The 23844-nt window shown below is 37.8% G+C and overlaps 1 protein-coding gene across 1 annotated transcript in view; it reads left to right on the top strand.

Annotated features, from left to right (window-relative positions):
- LOC140564994 (leucine-rich repeat and fibronectin type III domain-containing protein 1-like protein) overlaps positions 1-23844 on the top strand; it is a 125966-nt gene that overhangs the window by 48660 nt on the left and 53462 nt on the right. The window lies entirely within an intron of this gene.

The following is a 23844-nucleotide window of genomic DNA, read 5'->3' as shown; positions in this document are numbered from 1 at the left end:
TCAGTTCACACATAATAAATATGGTAATGTGTGCTTGTCAGCTCTGTGCTCATGTGATTAACACTAATAGCCTGTTTCTCTCTTTTCATTTTTCACAGACCTTAATTTTAACAAATTTACTAATATACTGTTTTAGTAGTTCTTTGGCATCATAATTATATCATATCAAATCAAATCAAAGTCATCCACCTGAAATCAAAAACCACTTCACACACTGTTTTACTGTGCTGGTTCCCAGTTACTTACTTGGTTGTATACAAGACTGGTGGTAAAGATACAGTTTATCCAGAAAACTGGATTACCTCTGTCAGTGCTGTTCATTCAGATTTGGAAACTTGTTTCTCAGACCACTGAACTAAGTGATTTAACTCTATTAAACTGGTGAAACTCACTGACAATATGAATCTATATTGATCAATATTCAACACTATTAGCTAGCTGTGTATAGATGTCTTTGAGTACACTGAGTATATTAATGGGTAAAGAGTAGATTAAATATTGTAGTTTTACCTAGCTGACAGATTTAGATTTAACTTATTTATGTGGTGGAACCATAGTTTGAATCATCTTCTCAGTGTATCTGACAGAGCAACCTCTGATACACATCTCTGACACGGTTACTTTGCATCGAACCGGACAGATATCGACAGGGATCGGGCTGTATAATAGCAGATGTTTCTGTGCATAGCATACAGATAGACAGTTTAATGTCTAGTTATCATGGTACATTACTTTTAGTTAGGCTCAGTACACTCTGTTCAGGTGAACATTTAGCTTCAAATTGTTCTTTTATACCATAAGCAGCAATGCGGGATGTTTAAACAACTTGTCAACAACAGTGCATGTGATCACTGCTACTGTGACATTTGGGAAATATATTCTTTGAGACTAAAGCAATGAAATATATTCGAAGGCACATACGGATTTGACACTATTTTACTCCTGCCCTTCCTCAGAGTCTACTGTGGTAGATTTTGAAGGTCACCTGACAGTTACCTAGAAATTGAGCTAGATTACACTGTAATATAGATGGAGAAGGTATAAATGGTGCAACTGTGTATGTGTGTGTGGGCTGCTAGAAACTGAATATTGGCAAAGTGGAAGTAGGGTGGAATTTATTCAGTTTGAAATAAGACCAAAAGGTTGTCGCTTCAGCTACAGGATATTAGGTATGTCTATCTGTCATCCATCCGCCCTTATACACAGATAAAGCTTGAACCATTTCTGAAGTATTTATATCCTTTTTTTTGTTTTTAATTAAACAACCATCGAAGGGAAAGCCTAGATAAAAGCTAGAAAAAAGCTCATTTCAAAGGCAGTCATGTTTCTGTCAACTGAGACCTAATTTCCTGGATTATGTCTTCTTTCTTTTTCTAAATGTCAGCCTTTTCAAATAGTAATTGTAAATAAATACTATGAAAGCATGTTACATTTGTGGATGAGTCACATTTGGTTTCACTCAGAGTATGATATAACAGAAGGCAGAAATAACTGTACTCAAAACTGTGCAGTTATTATTTAGGATTCTCTGTGAACAGCATACTATAAACCAAATATATAAATGTAAATACTGGCCTGGACTACTATTCTCCTTAACGCTGATATTTTCATATAATCATCAAAAAACTGTTACATTTACGGCATTTAGCAGACGCCCTTATCCAGAGCGACTTATAAGATTACTCATATTACAGAGGTGGGCCAATGTAGTGTTAGGAGTCTGGCCCAAGGACTCTTATTGGTGTAGCGCAGCATAGTCACCCAGACCGGGAATTGAACACTCAGTGGCAGGTAGTGGTGTTATCTGTTGTGCCACACCAACCATAGTCATAAGTCATAGTTAATGATACAAACATTGTAATTTCACTTTTAAATTTTAAGGCATCTGTTTTACAGAATGTGGTATGTGCTAAAAAACAAGCAGTTTGGTTTGACTGAAAGTAATTTGGCTGAAATACACATACCTAGAATCTGTGCTAGGCAAAGTTCCATCTAGTTCTCAATTACAGTCAATCAAAAGCAATTCTTGCTATCTGTGTTACCTAACGATTTCAGAAGCACATTTCACACCACTTAGTCTTCATCTTGCTCTCTGGTTTTGCTGTGTAGTGTCATATTCACTTTAGCCCTTACACTCAATCACTCTGTGTTGCAAATGTAAAAAAAAAAAAAACGTGAATTTGCAGGTGGTGCTATTACGACAGTCCAATGGAAATGTTTTCAGCCTCTCTGACTCTATGAAGTTGGACTACCATGAGGCAGCAAGTCTTGAATGGGTGAAGGTCACCATGATGGTTAGAGGTCGACTCCTGATTTCAAAATGGCACCCAGAACCAAAACCTGTATGGTAGTTGCTTTGATTTTATTTCAAACATTGAAAACCCAGATGTGGCAAAATTGAAGCCTTAAGGCCCTACACACCGAACACAATGTGTGTGCGAATTATTAGCATGTCAAAAAGGTATTGATGTATACTTATGACGCCTTTCACATCAAAAACGATTTGTCAGAATATACGACGGATTTCATTCGCCCTCTGCTTTCATTTTGCTGTATTTCGCTGCCGATATGAGCTCTCTTCAACTCGCACAGCTCTCTTTCTGGTGTTGGTATGGTAACAGCCAGTCGTGACTATTGACAACTAGAACTTTTAATTTGACTCACTGTGGATCCTCCTCACCTGTGGAGCTGCGTCTCCAAGATCTGTGAAAAAACAGTTCAAACTCAGTTAACGTGCATCTGAACTGTGTGTAGAAGCTCTCCTAAAGTTTAATCTTTGAAATAACTCGTCGTTCTTCCCGCACTCTTCGAAAGCAGCATGCCTTCATTTACTTTGTGAGGCCCTGTCTCAAATCTCTCTCTCTCTCTATCTCCCCTATGTAGTGTACTTTGAAGGTTGTGAAATTGTAGTCCCTTCACGCAAAGTGCATGATCTGTCTGAACTAAAGTCATTTAATTTCAACAATAGCAATAGACAACTATCTATTTACCATGCTGCCACTGGTGCCACTTTTTTGTAGTGCACTGAATAGGCAAAGTGATGTGATTTGCGACTGTGCCGATTGTCTCTCCTCAGAAAGAGTAAACTGCGCAGGTCAGGGGTGAAAGGAGAATGGGGAGTTTCATTGTGGAGATTAACCTTTGAGTGTTCGAGTGTCTACACACAGTTTATAACAGTTTTAGAGACACAGATTCACAGTAATGTGAATTATTACCTAATTTATTCTGCCTTCCTTTCACACAGACCTTCTGTGTATAGACAGCATACCGTTATCTTTCACTTCTCATTATGGGATGATTGAAATCTGAAATCTGTTGAAACAATAAGATTTTGATTTAGAATTATGTGGACATGCTTCAACAGCTGAACATTCTAGCTGGCCCTCGTGCATTAGCTTAAGGATATCAAGTGTTTACACGCTAGATAGCTAGCTAGATGCTACTCACCTAGAACACAGTATTAGAAATGTATGCTTCTTCTGTGGATGTTTTTTTTTTGGACAGTCTAGACTTATTTGCACTGGCTTCAAATGCTAGGAGCAGCTGTATGATCGATACATAGAACAGACTGTTCAGGAAGGAAAGAGGATGGATTTTATGTTCAAGTGAATGACTGTGGTGAGTTTAACTGTTTCTGTTAAAATTGCTGGCTGCTAGATATGATATGATATTAGATTCTGGTAGTGTTAAACTATTAACAATTTGTTCAGAGTTGTGAACACACTTTTTGTGTAACCAAACATTATAAATGGAATGGTGATAAGGGTATGGACGTGTTTTTAATATTGCGCCTTTTTTTATTTGAGCAATCTAGTGAAGGCCCATGCCTAGTAAGTGTGTTCCACCGCTGGTAATTGTACAAATTATTGGTATGTTCCCAGCAATGTTTTCTGCATATTCTTAGGATATAAAACAAAACTATGATGTCCAAGCCTAGGTATACATAATGCAGCACCTAGAGCTGAAAACAACCGTTGTGTTTCATTGTTCTAGATATTGCATCAGATATAGCACACTATTATTATTCCAAGCTACCTGTGAAGTCTGAGTATCAGTTATGTATATGAATCCTGGTTCACTGTGAATGTTGTTCTGAACAAAGATTAGCTGCTTTTGTTTGTTTGTTTGTTTTCTTTCACTTTGGTTTTATCTCCTTCAATGCACTCCATTCTTTTTGGCAGAGGTCCTGCATTATTTCGAACATCCTCTTAGGACATTGGATAGAACTGTGATGTTCAAGCCTAGATAAATAAAGCAAAGCACTCTTAAAAAACCCTTCATAGTCACAAGGAAAAAAAAAGAACAGACTCCCCATAGCACATCTTTGTGTATCTAGAAAAGGAAGAGTGGGGTGGGGAAAGTGGAGGCTGGAGGAGTTTGCTTGTCTGACTCACTTTACCGTGTGATAAAAACTCGCCAGCACTCAAGGGTCTTATCGCAACATGGGCAGCTGAGACAAATAACAATGGGGTCAGTGAGGTCGCTCATGCTAACCAGCAGCATTTTGTCAGGGAGCTGTCGGCCCGGCTGCTCCACCTGAACAGCTGAGCGTTTCACACACATGGCCGAGTTGGAAAAGAGAAGAGTGTATGGCAGCATTGGCCGTGGCAGCTGGTGAAATGGGGTGGTCCATCGTTTAAGCGGCATTTTGACCGTACTGCTGGGAAATCAGGCTAACATTACACATTCACCAGTGAGACAAGTTGTGACAGACTGAAGTAGCTTGGACGCAGATACTCAGACACACTGTAGCCAAGTTTATTTTCTTATGGGAGCCCATGTGGCATCTCTCTAATTAGGGCAGGCATCAGTAAAATGCCAAGATGTTTTCTTAAGGATCTGGAAACTTCATTTACTTTTTTGTGTTTTCTTTTTGCTTTAGGTTACTAAGTCATACACCAGTCATGGCTGCTTAAAAACTCCTGCAGAATGTACATTATATGGAGAATGTACATCAGAGTTTATTGACCAGATTTTGAAGACAAGATAAGCACTCAATAATACATCATACACAACTGTTATACTGGGAAGAAGAAAAAAAAAAAAACACCAGAAGTACTGTATAATTATGGAGTGAACTATAATTATACCTGTGAGTATGATTTAGGTCAGTTGCAATAAAGCAAATGTCACAACGTCCAACTGATGACAACAGTCTATTGTGAAAGTCACTCTGAATTGCAGTGATCATATCATTAAGAGATAATTGATGAAAGACACATCATAATTTTCCATGCATCAATGTAATGCCAACAAGACAACCTTATCCCGGAGAATAAGGGTAGGTTGTACCTGCTCATTGGAGGGAAGGTGTTTTCATTTAGCTTATTATGTAGTGGAAAAAAATAGCTAATTTAACCACAAATAATTAATGATTATAAATAATTATAATATGATAATTAATGTTTAACAACACCTATGTTATTTGACAGTATATTGATTTCTATATTTCTGCCGGATTTCTGCCCGCTAATTTGTTCTGGACTCACTTCGCAACCATTCTGAAAAGTATAGCAGCCACTTGGAAGAGCCACCTAGCAACACCCTGAAACTGCTTGCAATTGTCTAGCAACCCCCTTAGTGAAGCACTCTGCATTTTTTAAGGGAATGCACTTTTATACTTTGAATGTTGTATGTGAACACTGCCGACTTTTAAAATTTTTAAATAAAACACTGTCTCGATTGTGTTTTTGTAAGGCATTCAGACTGTAGAAAGTATGGGCAGTGTCTCTGACAGTGAAACAACCACTGTCCTTCCATCTTCCATGTCTAATTCCAACAGTTAGTTTTCCTGTGGCAATATTGGCACACTTTTTAATTTCCCCCTAAATCAGCTTTTAAAACGTTATTCTGCTACAATGTAAGAAGGCTTGGTTATGCTTAGGAATGAAGTGATTGACAGCTTTGGATGACCTACAACAAGCCCTTTTTGTTCAATACAAGGAGTAGCTGTGTTGTTGTGAAATAGTTTAGATGAACTACACTTTTACTGTAGAAACATTACACTTACTGAACAAATCCAAGGGGAAAATCTGCTTTGCCTCTGCACTGTGACCTCAGTGAAGGCGGCCTGAGACATGCTTGGTCTGGAAGAAGGGTGTAGGTCTAAAGTAGGCGAGTCTAGTTCTACAAATTGCAAATTTGACAACATGGCAGATACTTTTGGCTTCATTTCTATAGACTGGAAAGGAATGGAATATTGTCATCTTGCAGTCATGTAACGTAAGAAGGCTGGATGCAGTTATAGTTTACTGAAATATAATATATAAGTTAAAATAGTCCAGAGTACAAAAAAAATAGGCCTGGCTCAGAGACAAACTACAGAATTTAAAGTAAAAAAAAAACAGAACATACCAAAAATACACAGCTAGATGTCCCTGGGTGTAACTCAAAGGTCTATAAAGGGCTGTACACCTCCCAGTCCACACGGTACTACAGACGGCCGGCCCCCAGGATATTTTGAGTCCAACAAGGTGTGAACCTCCACCAAGGGACCAGGAACCACGGCTTAAAGAGAGAAACATGACAGGATTGTGGGATTCTGAACATCTGGGGTAGCTGCAGTTTAGTCACTGGATTAAAAAGCAATAAATTTGGAGCTGACATTATATCACAGGAAGTGGAGCTTAAGGTCATTGGTGAATAACCAAGGTTGGCAGTCTGGTGCTTCACTGCGGCAATGATCCACTTGGGATCTTTGTTGCCTCTGAACTTGGTCCAGCTTCACACGAGCCGCCTCTCATACCTCCTCAGCTTTAGTGAACCACTCCTACACAGTGGGTGCTTCCTCTTGACCTACATTACAGGGATAGAGAGGGGGTTGAAAACCAAGCACACACTGAAAAGTTGTCATACCGGTAGAGGAGTGGTGCAGGGAGTTAGCAGGCCCAGTGACGAGGCTAGTGGAAACAATAGCTTCAGAGAAAATGTCCCAACTCTTACATGCTCCTCTCCACCTGTCTGTTAGGTGAAGAGGAACAGTTACCCCTAAGTGGTCCAGGAATGCCTTCCAGACTTTACAAGTGAATTTGGATCCATGGACTAAGCAATGTGGAAGGAATTGAGCATGAAGTTGAAGCGAATGAGCTGGCAGGCTTTTAAAAATTGATCCACCTCAGCTATTATACTCATATTCTCCTCAAAAGGCAGCGAATCAGTTATAGATTAGTCTATAAATAAGTGAGACCAGGGTCTAGTGGGAATAGGCAGAAGCAAAAGATTCCCTGCTATGGCCTATTTCGATGTCTTTGTGGTGGTACATATAGACACTGACTATCTAACCGGTCACATCAGAGGTTACAGATGGCCAAATATATTTCTCAACCATGTCCAGGGTGGCAAGTCCTCATAAAGGTATACGCTGAAACCAAACATTTGTTATGGCCATTCTTGGTAATTAGCTCATTCTTTTGGGCCTTTGAATGGCTTAATTAATGTCCCAAATGCTAGATGAAAGAAAGGGGGGATGGGTGGTTGGTGGTCCGTGGCTAATATGTTTTGGACAGGACGTCAGCTTTGGTGTTCTTTGACTCAGGGCAGTAGGAGATAAACCGGAAACCTGTATGTCCAGTGGTTCAGAGGCACCTTTTAACCAGGGCCTTCCAACTATTATATTTCACTAATTAACAGTATCTGGACCACTAATCAAGATTTTTGGCAAATTTTGATTCTGATTTCTTTACAACTGAACTGGCCAATGCCATCCTTTTTTTAATAGCCCAAAGTTATGGCGATGCATTGCATGAAATATCAGTTCAAAATAAAAAAAAAACAAACAAAAATCAATTTGCTTGTTTGGAGAACTTGACTAATTCCAACTGTGCACCCCAACTACCTACCCATAAGCACAAAAACTGAAGACTCTACTGAAAACTGAAATAGTAAAGATAATTCAGTAACTGCACATAATTTAAATGCACACTGACCTGCTGTACAATGCTCCTAGAAAAGTATTTTTTGTGTGCTATAAGGTATCTCCTTGCTTGTAGATAGCTTATAGACAGATAAATAATAATGTTTGAACTGCACTTTGTGCAGCCAGCATACAGCCACTATCTGAAACTCCAGCAGAATTCTCAGTTACAACAAAAACACAAGTCAATATCCACAGGCAAGTTCTGTCAAATTCGGGTCTGCTCATCAAAAGAAAGAAAACTCAAAGGAAGACTCTAATTTGTACAGTCAGTTGGGTAGCTCCAAGTTCTGCTACAAAATTACAGTGCAGAAAATGTGCTTTGAGTTTGCAACACAAAAAAGAAATCTCACTTGCTAATTGTTGCCATTCCAGAAAGTAACAATGAGAAACAACTCATCTGTTCAAGAACATCTCACCAAATGTCGAACTTCAGAGACTCAGTCAGCATCACACACATACTCAGACCAAAATAAAGGGCCCACTCAGCACATCACTCTGAAGTTTATTTCTTGCAGCAATAAACACAGAGTGAAGCAAGATATCAAGTCTTCTGTAATTCCGAAGGCAATATAATATTTAATATAAGCATCTGTGGGCTATTTATCAGAGTTACAGTATGGAAACAACTCAAAATTAGGCAGTTTCTCTGCAGATTTAATTGTCTGCTGTAAGTGTGTTCTTCCTTGTAAAAAATGTGTGTGCACATATGATGCAAACTCTGTCATGACTTTTTTGCCAAGGGTTTGCGTCCGTATCCAGTCGCTGGGAACATTCATTCATTCATATTTGACTGACATAGCAATCCCCAAACTGTACAACAAGACCAAAACTTTAAAGAAAATAGGAGAGCCGTAACGTGTGATGCTTGGACGTCCATTTCCACAGGAATTTATGTCACCGTGACTGCACATTTTATCACTAAGTGGCAGCTAGGTCATGTGTTTTAGAGTTAATACAAATAAGCATAAATGCCATTCAAGTTATGATGTCAGTTAAAAGAACACAGGTGTGGTTGCTGACTTCAGTGTGCATTCCAGCCACTGTATGGATCTGTGTAATACCAACAGCTAGAACAAATCCGTACAAGATGTCCTTGTGAAAATCCTAGAGAGAGATCAACCTCCAACTCAAAACTCAAATTTGCATGTTTTATCACTTACCCTAGATGCAGTCTATGCAGTCTATTTTTTTGTAGTGATGCTAACCTAACTTTTCAAATCGGTATATACATGCCCAAAAATGTCTCTCAACATGCTGAAAACACTCCCAGATCTTCATATATTTGCCACAGACAAATAAATGTAGTTCATGACAGCATATGACTTACTTTACTTTATTCTAAACAAAAATAAATCTCTCTGTATTGTTGAATGGTATGCAGAACTACAATGCGATTCAGTTTCTTTTTCAGAGCCAACAGTAGCATAAAGTGGGACATTATGCAAATAATGTAGTTTCAGTATTAGCTGAAATGTTTAAATGAGGTCTATTCAATGCAGTATAATAAAAATATATAATATTTTTTGAAGCAAATAATTCAAGATGTTGGAATGTGTTTACTAAGATAAAATTAGTGACAAAGTCCAGTGTTTGTTAGCAACACTAGCCTAGACATGTCTTTTTTTTTTGTGTGGTAACTTTTGGTTTGTTTTCTGAGCCAGTCTTATGCCAGACTCCTAGATGGTAAAAGTGTTGCTATGCGTACCAGGCCTTTTACAGAATTACATTGTTTTTGTTAGAGTGCTAAAACCAAAGCTATGCCAAACAGTGCTATGCTAGGCCGATCAGTCAAATACAGTAGATGTCTTCAAATTATTCGCAAGCCCACCATATTTTTTTTAATATAGGGTTATGGTGTGGAGGTAATGAGTGTAAAAAAAATGCTTATGGGCTTTTTTCGCCAAAACCAAAGTACCATTCCTTTTATGTAGACATCAGAGAATTTAGAATACAGAATAAATGCATTTCATATCACCTTTAATTGTTCTGGCAAAACTGATCATTTGTTTTTGTAACCCCCCTATATGTAAAATGTTTATATGTTTAATGTTGCCTAATTTAATGTTTTTGTCTTTCTGTTACTTAAAACAGTGAAATCATTCACTGCTCCAACTTGCAAATATAAATGTGGCACAAATCGAGTAAAATAGTTGCAGAACAATTGTTTCAGGAACAACCCAAGAACCCTAATGATCCTGCAATGGAACACCAGTGTGACTGTCTCCAGTCAAGCAAGTTTTGAACTGAGAGGCTCCTACTGGAGTTATCAAGCAAGAAATTACACTTTGCAGCTAATAACTTGGACAAAGAACTACACTTTTGAAGGGAAGTTTTATGGTGAGATGAGCCCAAGATGTTTACAGGAGGTAAGGTCCCCTATATTTAAAATGTTTATATGTTTAATTTTGCCTAATTTGATGTTTTTGTCTCTCTGTTACTTTGAAATAAAACAGTAAAATCATTCACTGCCGCAAGTTGCAAATATAAAACGGAGCAAATTTCAGTAAAAGCCTTACAAATGATCAGAATTAAACATGCTTAATATAAAATGTCTTTTACATTAAAACAAGATATTTATATTCAACATTTCCTTTCTTTTCATTTTGCTGTTGCCACACATGACTTTTTGACACTCAAAGAAATGCCTTAATTACATTGTCTTTATACGTTCATTCATACAGAACCGCTATCAATATTTTATATCCAGCCCACAGACAGTAAAATGAAATCAGATCTAAGAAGAGAATACGAGATTACAAGAGATTGAGATGCTGTGTGATTCTGGCTTCTGTTGACCCTTGCTTGAACTAGACTGATTGTAGGACACATTAGGGAAATCCTCTGCTATATTGCATGTCCCTCTTACTTGCAGTTTAAAAGGATGGGCCTAACAATGTGTCGAAAGTGTCTTACAAGGATGCTAGTCTGTGTCTTTTCTACTGTTGTCTAATCATTGATCTGTCTCATCCACTCCACAGATTTGTTGACTGGTTAAGCTACTGCATTAAGCTAACTTTATTGACAGCCAAGTCCATAGCGCCGTTTTTGAGAAGGGCAGGCTTCTGGTATGCTGTTTTATGGAGTTATTTGTTCAGAGTTGAATAACACTAATGCTGTATTTACATCAAGGGGCCAAAGGGGATCACAGTGAGAGGTATAAGTAGGGTTTTATTCGCATAGACATGCATTTAGCTGTTAACCAGACCTACTTAGAAAAGTGTTTTGTTGCTACCTCTGAAAAATCATACTTAAGCAAGTACAGTTCAAAGACATTCCTGAAGTAATATACTTAATAAGTGCAATTACAAGAAATGTTAATATGCAATATTATTGCTAATTTAAAAGTTTTTATACTGTATGTCATCATTTAGTAGTCGAAGACAATAAGGGACACTCCACTATCTGAGTACCAAAGTGTTTGATGCTTGTCTTCCATGGAGACAAAGGACTGTGGCTCAAGTCAAAACATTTTTGAGGCATGAAGGGCCTCTTTTGGCCATTTGTGAACATAGTGGCAGATTAATTCTTGAAAGCAGATGACTGGTTTAAAACATGGGCCTTTAATTCCAGTGAGCAAAATGGTGGACTGTTGTCCACAGTGAGATTTCAGGCTGTGATGAAAGTAGAGCCCTGTATAGGAGGGTGTCAACAACTTCAGTTAGGTAAAAGAAGCCATGAGAAAAAATGACATCATCAAGAGATGCCATAAAAAATCACCTTTGGTCATCCATTCAAAGGTATTTAAGGAATCACAAGGTTCTTTAAAGGAATCCTCCAGAGCCTTTCATGATTTCGTTTTTTCAAAGCAAACCAGTCCTCAAGGGCACCCAGACAACCCAAATAGAGCAAAGTGTGGACTGTCTGGGGGACACTGAGGATTTATTTGAGAACCACTGGTTTAAATGAAAACTCTGACATTTGATTCTTTAAGGAACAAAGGGTGCTTTTTCTATGGCATTGCTCCAAAAAGCCTTTTCGCATCTTTAGTTTTAGGAGTGCACACCATCACCCCATCCAAGGCTTTCAGTGTTGACACAAGCCATGATAGACACGTACAATTGTCCTTGTCATACCATAAGTATGAAACAGACAGACCTGCAATGTTTTTTTCCTCCAATCCTCCAATGTGTACAGTGTCTTCATCCCTTTGCTTTCTCTCTCACATATTGTCTCAGATAATTCCCAGGCCTTTATTCAGTATTTACAGAATGCATTTACAGAATGCATTTTGTTCTAGTCAAGTTTCAACACATCTGTAAAATAGAAAGATTTGCCTTATTTTACTCTGTTGCACATTTAAATAATAGTCAAAACATGAACCAATGAAATCACACAAATTGAACTGTGGAGTGACAAAAAAATCTTATATTTTAGACTCTTCAAAGAAGCCAGCCTTTGCCTTGAATGCAGCTTTGCACATTCTTGGCATTCCCTGAAGCAGGTTCATGGAGAGCCTCCTGGGATGCTTTTTTTTTTTTTTTACAGAAGTTCCCATATAAACATAGCTCTTTAAAGCAAAAAAATAAAAAATAAATAAAAAACACTGTTCATATGTTCTTCAAGGACAAACATTTAACAACAGTACTCAGTCTGAAATGTCTATTTGGACATGCCTACAGTTTAATACTAAAAGTAAAACACAAAGTATTCAAATAACATTTTATCCTTTTTAGTTTTTTTATTGATGATACTAAACCAGTTAATCAGTAAAGTTTTTGATTGAAGATTTAAGCTCCCAAGTGACACAACCAACTAATGCTGGGCCTTTCTTTAGGAGGTTCGATTCCTAGTGATGCCATAATCATTCATGCACATCATTGCAATTATAAGTACAAGCTATTAGCAGGTGTAGCCACTTTCCCCAGATATGGAAGAAGACCCAGATGGTCACCTCAGCTAAGAGGAAATAGTTGCAGAACAATAGTTTCAGAAACAACCCAAGAACCCTAATGATCCTGCCATGGAACACCAGTGTGACTGTCTACAGTCAAGCAAGTTCTGAGAGGCTCCTGCTGGAGTTATCAAGCAAGAAATTACATTTTGCAGCTAATAACTTGGACAAAGAACTACACTTTTGAAGGGAAGTTTTATGGTGAGATGAGCCCAAGATGTTTACAGGAGGTAAGGTGAGGCATACAATCCCAAGAACACCATATCGACTGTTAAGCATGGTGGTGAGAACATGCTCCGGGATAGTTTTGACACTGCTGAATTGCACAAAAGTGGATGGAATAATGAAGAAGGAAAACTACCTTCTTTAGCAATTCTTTAACCCCAGCAATTGTCAGCAAACAAAATATGTGGTGTGTACATTCATTTGTACTTCAGAAAAAGAACAGTTCAGAGCAATTGTTGAAAGACCAATATTGGGATGTCCAGAATGAGTAGATGTAAACTTCACACCACCATTATCTATAAATGTACTGTAGTAAATACTAGAAACACTGCTCAGAAGATCTACTGTGGAAGTAGCCTTTTAAAGCACCTTGGGCAGTGCCTGGTCTGCTGAGTCAGCTGGTCTAATTTTGCACAATGCAGGTTTTACTAGCACATCCAATACTACCATGGCCTCAAGCTGATAAATACATGTGCTTCGCAAAATTATTTATCACCTTTGAGCCTATGTGGCTTTACATTCAGATATACTGTGTGATAGAAGGAGAGAGCTGTGGATGCTAGCAAAAGATGATGCGTGTTCTTAGACTTGATATTACTCTATATTGTAAACCACAAGAGCCAGACCCGTTAATGTCAACCCATGTGGGGCTATAAAGCTTTCTGAGATCTTGAGACATCTAAAAGGAATAGTTTTGAAGCACAAACAATTCACAATCATGCCAGTGTGTGCATTAAAAATCACATGTGTGTGTGGATTTAAATCAATGGCTTAGCAACCACACTTTGGAGAGAGATAAATAAATAAGTAACCTGCAGGGAGAAAGGATTGTTGTCCTAGAGACAGTCTATTTATGTGAGCTGTGAAGTGTTGAATGAATGTTTCTTGACCTGACTTGCTAGACCTTACATTTAAAAGCTATGGATGTCTTGTGGAAGTAAGTTTCACGATGAATTGACCAGTACAAATGTTCCAAATTGCCAGAGCAAATTGACTAAAATCTTTATACATTGTGTTCAGAAGGTTTGTCCTGTAACTTGCCATTTGTAGATACAAGTACACCCTCTTTGAAATCTATGGTTTAAATATCAGGACATAATAAAAACTTTAGCAAGTCTTAAAATAAGGTAACTACAACCGAAAAATAAGGACACACCGTGAATCAATATTTTGTACCTTTCGCAGCAATAGCTACAAAGTAATCATTTCACTTAATCGTGTCACTTTATCAGTCTCTTACATCATTCTGGAGGAGTTTTAGTCTTCTTCGCAATGTTGTTCTAGGTTTGTGGGCATTTAAGGACCATCCACAGCATTTTAGGGTTATTCAGGTATGGGCTTCGACCGATGTCTCCAACACACTGATTCTTTTTTTTCAGTCATTCTATTGTAGATTTGCAAGTGTGCTTGGAATCATTGTCTTGTCGCTTAATACATACTCAGCCAAGCTTTAGCTGTTGGATAGTTGGATATGAGGTGTTTAGGGTTCGCCAATTGTGGCGCTGTGCATTAAAGGCAAACATCTCCGCTTTGGTCTGATCTGTTCAAAGGACATTGTTCTAGTGATTTGTTTATATGCAACTTTGCACACTGAAGCCACTTTGCCGTATTCTTTTTAGAAAGAATATGCTTTCTCCTGGTAAGCTTTTCAAACAAGCCATAATTGTTCTGTCTTTTTCTTATTGTACTGTCATGAACTTGAATATTTAACATGCTAACTAAGGCCTGTAAAGTCTGTGGAGGTCTTGGTTTCTCTGAGCATTGCACAATCTGACCTTGAGGTGAGTTTCCTGGGACTAGGAAGATGTGCAACTGTTTTGAATGTTTTCCACTTGTGAATAAACTTTCTTACTGTAGAATAATGTACTTCTAATTGTTTGTAAATGGCATTATAACCCTTTCCAGATGGGCAGGAACAATGGCATTTACTTAGCAGCACCTGGTTGCTACTTATTGCATCTTGAGTCCTATGAAAGCAGTGAGTATGTACTTCTAAATTTTGTTCTAGTTTTTGCTAAATAAATAATGGCAGTTCAATCATTCATTCAAGGTTGTATTTTTCAGACCTTTCCAGACCTTCCAGATGTGTAATTTTATTCTTTTTTTGTTATGTCCTGATATGTAAAACCATTGAATTAAATTATTGACTGTACTGCATTCATTTGAAGTAATATGCATGGTAAACAGGATGGATACGTCATCTATGCAACAGTTTTCAACCATTCTATAAAGCTTAATTCCTATTTCAGCTAGAATGACAGGCAGTACTAAGGCAACTTTATGGTTGTTACATTAAAACAAACACTAGCAAATATGCAGTGCAGGAATAAGACAACACAGCTCTTTCAGTCTCTCATGGTACCCCTTCATTGCAATTTCATTTTTACGTCATTTCAGTTTCAATCTGTCAGAAATGTTGAAATCGATTTGGCAGTATCTAGAGTCATAATTATAGCAACGGAGATATTGAGGTAAGGGGAAAAAATCCTGGTATTCAAACGAAGCAGGGAGCATGAAAGCCCACATTGAAAAGGGCTGCATATAGCTTTAAACAGTTTGTCTTATCACTTCAAAGAGAGTAGCCCGGAGGGACAGCTGCATGCAGGGTTCATGAATGGGAAGCTGTCAGTGCTTCTGCCTAGTGAGTAGGCCACTGCTTTGCCTTTGCAAGCCAAAACAGTCTTTAGAAAAGCAGTCTGGCTTGTGAGTAGACCCATGCAAAGTTCACTGTTGATTGGAACTATTTATTGATTTTTTTTTGTATTGATTTTTTTGCAGTCGTCATAATGAATGCAAACATAACTCAAGTTAGATATCCAATAAGCAAACAAGATTCTTCTCTGAGGTTTTCTATATGATCGCCAGAGAAATGGAGACACAATTAATTGCATGACTTTGTTTGGCTATTCACGATTAATCGCATAGCTTTGTGTTACTAACTGCAGTTAAAACACATGGCGTTGTGTTTTAAATCCCAATTGTGAGGGTATTTTATTCATACTATAGGGCTGTACACTATACACAAAATTGGGCTTAGATAATAAAACTGATAACACAAATTGAAGACGTAGTTTTTTGTTTTTTTTAATGAATGTATAATGACCAGATCAAATCAGATTTTACTTTGCTTAAAAAAATCTCTATGCAAGTCATTTATTATTGTATGCCGTCAAATATTGGAGTTTACGTAAAAAACAGATAATGGACCAGTTAACATTATTTGTGGACAATTTCAAGGTTTCCATATCTATGCAGGTTGTCCAATGTGGTCAAGATCCATCTCTGTCCATCTCAGAATCATTTCGGATGTACTCACACTAGGCGATCTGTATCATACCCAAGCAAAACTCAGCTCATTTGAGTAGTGTGATTGCTTTGTATCAGTTGGACTCAGGCACAGTATGCATTTAGTGTGACCACTAATCGTGCCAGAGCCCAGAACTCGAACAGTCATACTCAGGAATAGTTCAAGTCAGCCGGGCCTTAATGATTGACAGACAAATTTCATCATACACAGTTTCAACGTCTGGGATCATTGTGGACAGACAAATGACATCAATTCCATAGCTCATGTTAAATATCTCACAAAAGACACTTGAGCGGCACAGCCATCTAAGCGTTGGTCCTATTATTGGGAAATTACTGGTTAAGTCCCCTATTATGCCACAAGTATATATATATATTTTTTTCAGGTGAAATGTCTTGCAGGAGTGTTATTTCGGTGAGCAATCCAATTGTAATCTGATCACAGTGTGTCCAGGGTGTGTTTACCTTAGGCTTTCTCATGAGGTGACCCACTATACCTGTTGATGAGTGGTTTAAACAGCCTCACAGCATTGTGGAGCAGCACAGTGAAGATGCTGCTGTTCTAAGTTGTAGTTTTGGAAATTCTACTGTAAACCGGGAACAGACAATGCTGCTTCAAAGACAAAGACAAATCATTTCTGTCATTTTATCAGAATTGACTCCAGCCTGTATTTACCTGCAGTGAATGTTTCATTCTCCCTGTGCGTTCTTCTTAAATTCCAGGCTGTGTTTGTGTAAACTGCTGAGTAATGTGTACTGCAGCCTGTGACCTGCAGTGTAATTTATATGGCAGTTTATTAAATTGTGCACAAGTGTTAAGAAGTAGTCGATTAGTGTTTGACCATATTGAACTGCACCGTTGCTTGCTGAGTCAGGAGCACTGCGGGAATGCCGAAGCAGAACACTAACCTTTTCTATTTCATCATACACAGTTTCAACGTCTGGGATCATTGTGGTTTCTTTCAGCACAGTGAAACAAGCAGGTTCACAAGAAGGTTTTTGAGGGCAACAAAGCTTACACACAACACAAACAATGATCACTTCAGAAGAATCTTCACACTTGTGCTTTAGATCACGCATGCCTTGTTGTTTTCCACCTGCAGTTGCTATGCAGTCCTTTCCTTTAACACCTTTTGATAGCCGGTTCATCAAAGGAACACGAAATGCATGTTGATGAACGCTTTCATCTGCCTCCTTTGCACCTACCTTCAATAAGTCACACCTAATGGAATTGGGGGAAAACTGCACAAATTGATTCTAACGTATACGTGTGCCCTTGTGAAAGGCAGACAGGGTCTACAAACAGTGGAAGAATTATGCTGCCATAGCTTCAGTCCACAGCTGCAGTCCTTGCTTTAAGGTTTTTTAGGACTATAAAAGGACATGACTAGGACATGACAAGTATTGCTTTACACAGAACGGTGGCATCAAAAAACAAAATCATAGGCATGCATACAGGCCCAGTGTTATGATAACACCACATAAAATTACATGATGAGTCTAATTCCATTTTGTATTGTCATAGCAACATGAGCTAATAGGAATAATTGTATCCAAGATGGATAACTGCTAGAGACTACTGATATTTGCTCTAATAAGCATGAGTCTCTATCTTCAGATGCTTCCTTCTCAAGTCATTTGAGTCAGACTGATACAAAGAGCTCGATATCATTAAATAGGTTCCATCGGGCCTAATTTGACCTTTCTGTCATATTAGTTCTTGTGCATCACTTCAGTTAAGGCAGTGTTGAAATCTTTGCTTTTTCACTGAATCATTTCATGATTGACAGACAAATGCCATCCACTCCGCAGTTCATGTCAAATATCTCACGACTGTATGTCATTTTGGTGATTGGCAGGTTAAAGGGCCATGCACTGGGGGACACTGACTGACATACAGAGGACTAAAATTGATTTCAAGCCGAAATCTGACAGATGAAATCTATTTAACCCTTAAAAGTCGAGTGGTTTTCTCTATTGTTTTGCTCTATTATTTATATGTAATTGTGTTATTACATAATTAATCATATGGTGATTTAGAAATTACACAATATGCTAACACTGGCCTTAGTTCACTAAATTCTAGTTGTTTACCAAGTATGTGTGAGGTACAAGCTTCAGCGGGCTAGATCATTATGACATGATGGTACAAAAGCAAAAAAGGGCACAGTGTACCTTGTAACTGAATAACACAGTGTTACATATAATCCCAGAGTAAATTTCACTTTAGATGAACAAGGTGGTACAAAGACTTAAGTGTGTAGAGTATGTATATGCCTATTACCTAGAAACAGAACTAAATGAGAGCTGTACATATATATAGCCCCTTAGATATTAGCCTCTAGACAGTGTTTTTGATGTCGATATTGATCTCTGATTTGACTGTTTCATTAGCCATGCCCACCTCATCTCAGCTCATCTCACTTCTTCCATATGACCATGGATGGGGTCATGACCTGAAGGCCTGTCAGGGCCACAACTTATAGGGTGGTATCAAAGAAATATGCCCTGATGACAAAATACTGTCGCCACAAGACCTTCTATTCACCACAAGAACTGGCACAAATACGAGATCAATTTGCTCGGTTGGCAGGTAGTGAGGCTTTCTTTCAGAACTGCCTGGGAAAACACAAGTGCATTTGATTTATTGAGGATGGAAAACAATTAGTTTTAATGGATAGGATCCAAGATCAGCAGGTTTACACTAACAAATATATATTTTTATATACGCTTAATATTCTGTTGAAAGCATTTTAGGATACAGTCAGAAGTCAAAGTGACGTGATTGCAAACTAAGCAACTGAATTGGCTAAATTTACATTGTTGTCTTTCAGGATGTACACCGCTCTTTCTGTCTGTCAGCCAACCTCAACAAAAGCTTCCCTTCTTTACTGATCAACACCAACCAACTCAATGGTTTTTGACTGTGAGTGATCAGTGGGGGTTTACATTGGGGTTGACACAATAGGGTAGGGTACAAACCTTTTTGCTTTGTTTTAATTTCAGGTCTCTTTTCAGGTCTTTTTTTCATCTGTAGCCTTGAAAAAAGGATGAATAATAACCTTACCAACAATTTCTGAGTCCACTAGTTTTAATGAGCTAGTAAATCAATGTATAAATATACATTGATTTACTAGCTCATTAAAACTAGTGGACTCAGAAATTGTAAACTACAATTAAAAATAGCACACTACAGCCATTGTTAAGCCTTTGTTAATAACAACAAACTATATGCTATGGGCTATAAATAAAAGCACAATCTGTAAAAAGAGCTGCCAAAGTAGATTAAACATTTATAATCAGTCTCAAAAGGCATTGATTGCTATGAAGAGAGTATAGTTACTTCAAAATAATAATAAATTTGCTCTGTTTTCATGCGCATGAGGAAGGCCAGATAGGTTTGGCTTACTTCTGCCTTTGGGGGTCTGTGCTGCTGTGGAGAAAAGCATATACACTAATCTGTCTCCATTGTGACTGCCCAAAGCTCCAGGGCCAGGGTATTTTCTTCAAGCATGGGCAGGTCAAGAGACTCTCTTTGGTAAATAAGCTCTGGGAACCACCGACTCCCTTTCACTATTTGGAGTACAAGGAGGGAAGGTGGTGGTCAGTTCAGGCCATTCAGTCTCTCTGCTCCTGGCACCTGCCATTTCTTGTATTATCATTATTTCTTTTTTATACACAAGAAAGTATGGCTGAGTTTGTTTTGATGATTAAGTCAATGAAGGGTCGTTTGTGGTCAGTTGAGAGAAATTCGTTTTCATTTCCCTTGATGTCTTTGAATATCTGACCTGCTTGACTGAGGACCTTAATTGGAGTAGAGTTTTGATTTTTCAATTTATAGCGAGACATAATTGGGCTACAACATGTCCGAAGACCCTCTGCAAAAAAAACAGGGCAGTGCTGATTTTGCTTTGCTCATGCCATTTTCCATTGACTGTAAACCATATCACACCTTCTTGGATATACATCTATGATCTGATGATTGGATCAGCAATATATTTTACAGTAACAGGGATTAAAATGATGAAAGATGACCTTGTGTATCTCGGCTTTGAATATATATCTATTGAATGTATAGCTGTCAAAGTTTATGAAAAACCTGCTATAATTGCAACTCTTGGGAATGCAGTGGGGGTGTTTTGCAGTAATGTCTGCAAAATAGTACTGATACTGAAAAAATAATACAAAATGTACGTTTGAAATTTCAAAGCTTTATTGTGGCTTCCAGGAGGTTCCATGTCAACAGTAAAATTTTAAGGAAGTTTAAAAATAAATAGGGGTATTCACAAAAATACAGCCCTATAGCTCATTCATTTTGATGGACAAAAGTATTAAGACACCTGCTCATTCGTTGTTTCTTCAGATATCAAGGGTATTTTTAAAAATGTTTATCCTGCTTCTGTTGGAGTAACTGCCTCTAATCTTACTAGAAGGGAAGATTACTAGATGTAGCATTGCTGCGAGAATTTGATTGCATTCAGCAACAAGTGGTAGTGAGGTCACAATGTGCAATGGTCACCACCTCATCTCATCCTATTCTATTGGCAGAACTTCTCTACAGGGACTAGACAAGCTGTATGTGTGCATTTGCACATCTGTGTCACAAACGGGTTCAACCTAAAATAGCTGAATTTGATGGGGGTCCACAAACATTTCGACGTATCGGACATGTCCACTTAATAGGCTAAATAACACTAATAGGCAAAAATACATTCTGATAAGGCAAACCTGATGTTCTGTAGCATTGTCAGCTAAGTTATGAAGTAAGCTGCTGGTTTAGAAATTAACTAGTGCTAATTGAAAGTGCTACTACACAGTAACTGCAGCTGCTCATACTAGTTACAGACTAGTTTTTCTATACCGTTTTAACGCTGACTTTGACAACCATGTCTTAGTTTGAGAACCTAATTTATCATTTATCGCAATTATGGACAGTGGTATGGTCACTCCTGGGTGGAATGTATGTTACTGTGAATAGTTCAAAAAGCAGACAATAAATGAATCTTCGTAAGGTTCATTTAAGGAAGGTAAGATTATGTTATATTATTAAGTAAGGTAAGATTATGTTTAATTTTTAAGCAAGATTAGCGTATTATGTTTGTTTTGTCAATTTTAGCAGACAAGAATGAAGTTAAAGGAGGTTTAAGGATGCCGACAAAGTCTCAGATAACTTTTACCAAGGGGTTTTACAGCTTGTTCGCAGTCACTATTAGAAAGGGTCAGGTGAGGCAAAGTTTTAAGCTTTATACATTCTCCTTAAACCTTGTGTCATTAATCAGCAGGCCTCGACCCATCTAAGCAGCTGCCCAGCACTCTGACTATTAAAATAATTTGTGCCCACAGAGGGGACTATAAGAAGATAGTAAAGGGTTTTCAGGTAACTGTTTTCTCAGTTCATAATGAAATAATGAATAAATGGCAGTTAGCAAGAACGGTGAATGTCAAGTTGAGGTCTGGAAGACCAAGAAAACTGTCTGAAAAGGCAAATCAAAACTCCTGTTTGACTGCAAAAGAACTTGCACAATTACAACAACTTTATAGAAGAAAACCTGCCTCCAAATTTATTCAAAGGAACATCCAAACAATTAAACATAACAGTAACATAAATAAGTAAACATTAAAAAAGTATGTTTGAAGAAAAAGAGGTGTAGAATTGAATGAAAACAACTCCTCTCCAGCTATTGCAGCCAGTGGTACAGGGAACATTTCACTGGTAGAGGGAAGAATAGATTAAATTAAATAACAATGAATTCTGTAAGCAAACATCTCCTACAGCTTCTACAGCAGGATAATACACACCTCAAAATCCACAATGCGCTACCTCAAGAGGCGCACACCGAAGGTTTTGCCATCGCCCTAACAGTACCAGAACCTAAACATTATTGAAAATTTGCGAATAGACCTCAAAAGAGCAGTGAATGCAAGGCAGTCCAAGAATGCCACAGAGTAAAAATCCTCCATCCAAGAATTAAAAGACTGTTAGCTGGCTTCTTTATGCCTTTTGAAAATCAGGTTATGTTTAACTCGTTTAGCTATTTACAGAAACAGAAATTATGTCCAGGGGTGCATGAACATTTGCATTCTACTGTATCCTACTCATTGAATCTAGATAAATATTAAAATGTTTAATATTAAAATCTATTCAAATATTCAACAAACATGCAGGGAATGCAAATTAAATTTCTGATCCCAGCTGACAGCCCTACTCCGAAGAGCCAGTAGAATATAAAATAAACAAAACATGGCTTATCAGAAAATCCTGATTTCATTTTTTTTTTCATTTTAAATAGATTGAATTAGTGGAACATTGTGGAGGTCATAAACATGGGCATTTTCTTATGACATATCATCATGCTTATGGAATCTAATCAAGAATTAGTTAATATACATATAAATTACATTTTTATAAAAGTTAACTTCTAATCTAAAAGAGACTTCATTTATTTATTTTTTATTATTTAATTATTTATTTAATGTATTTAATATTTATTTAATTTTCAGTCAAAATGGTCATTATGTACAAATAGGAAAGGTATTTCTAAAGAGAATATATTTTGATAAATAAAAGTGTGACAGTGGGTTCTTTGAGCGATGTCATGGAGGAACTGCTTTTGTTGGTTTGTAAGATAGATCTATGAGTTTTAAGAACCTTTTGAATGCTTGACTTGACAATTTTTATTCACAGGTTCATCTCTTTTTTTTTTTTTTTTTTTTTTTTTGTATGGTTCCAACCAAAGGTGGCTCTTCTATAACATTGTCCAAATAACTTTTGTTGCCACTTTATTTTTACGCACATAGATATAAAATAATCCTCTTGCATAATGAGGATTCTTGTTTTTCTCCAACCCCCATATTAACAATCACCCTAATAATACAGTGGCTTTTAGTGTCAGGCTTGAGTTCAGGATGGCATCAAGCCGGTGAAGGTGGTTCATAAAGCTGTGCCACCCAAACGTTAGATGGAACCCAGATGTTTGTGAGCTGCACGAAGGTTGTTGGTCCAAAAACTGGAACAAGTGGTCGGGTAATCATACAGGTTAGGCTATAAAAGTTGCACCAATCCTATATAAATGGGCTGATATGCGTGCTGGGCAAAAGGATTTGGTCAGCGAAAGGATTTGGCAGGTGGCAACAGATCTTAATTCGGTGATGAATAGTGGATTGAGTTGAGATGTGCTTTGGATGGAGCTGTATTGAAGATAACAGATAAGTGGTTCGTAAGGACTTAGCAGCTAGGAGAGTTTAGGCAGAAGGGGTGGGTCTTGCCAAGCAGATAGGGGTGGTCTTGCCAAGCTGGTCGATGTTGATCAACACAAAGATGTAATTAGAGTGGAGGGTTTATATAGGGAGGAGGAGCTATGGTATGGTCCATCGGCCCAAATTCATCAATTTATTTCATGAAAGTGTCAAACTGTAATGCCTGGATAGTGGAGCTTGCATCTATAGTTAAAGGATCCATAGACCAAGTTTTACTTCTTTTTTTCATGTCTGCTAATTATATCTGTGT

The sequence above is a fragment of the Salminus brasiliensis genome, chromosome 11, assembly GCF_030463535.1.
Source record: "Salminus brasiliensis chromosome 11, fSalBra1.hap2, whole genome shotgun sequence".
NCBI classification, from domain to species: domain Eukaryota; kingdom Metazoa; phylum Chordata; class Actinopteri; order Characiformes; family Bryconidae; genus Salminus; species Salminus brasiliensis.
Note: the sequence above shows the minus strand (reverse complement) of the source record. Positions and strands in the feature narration are given on the sequence as shown.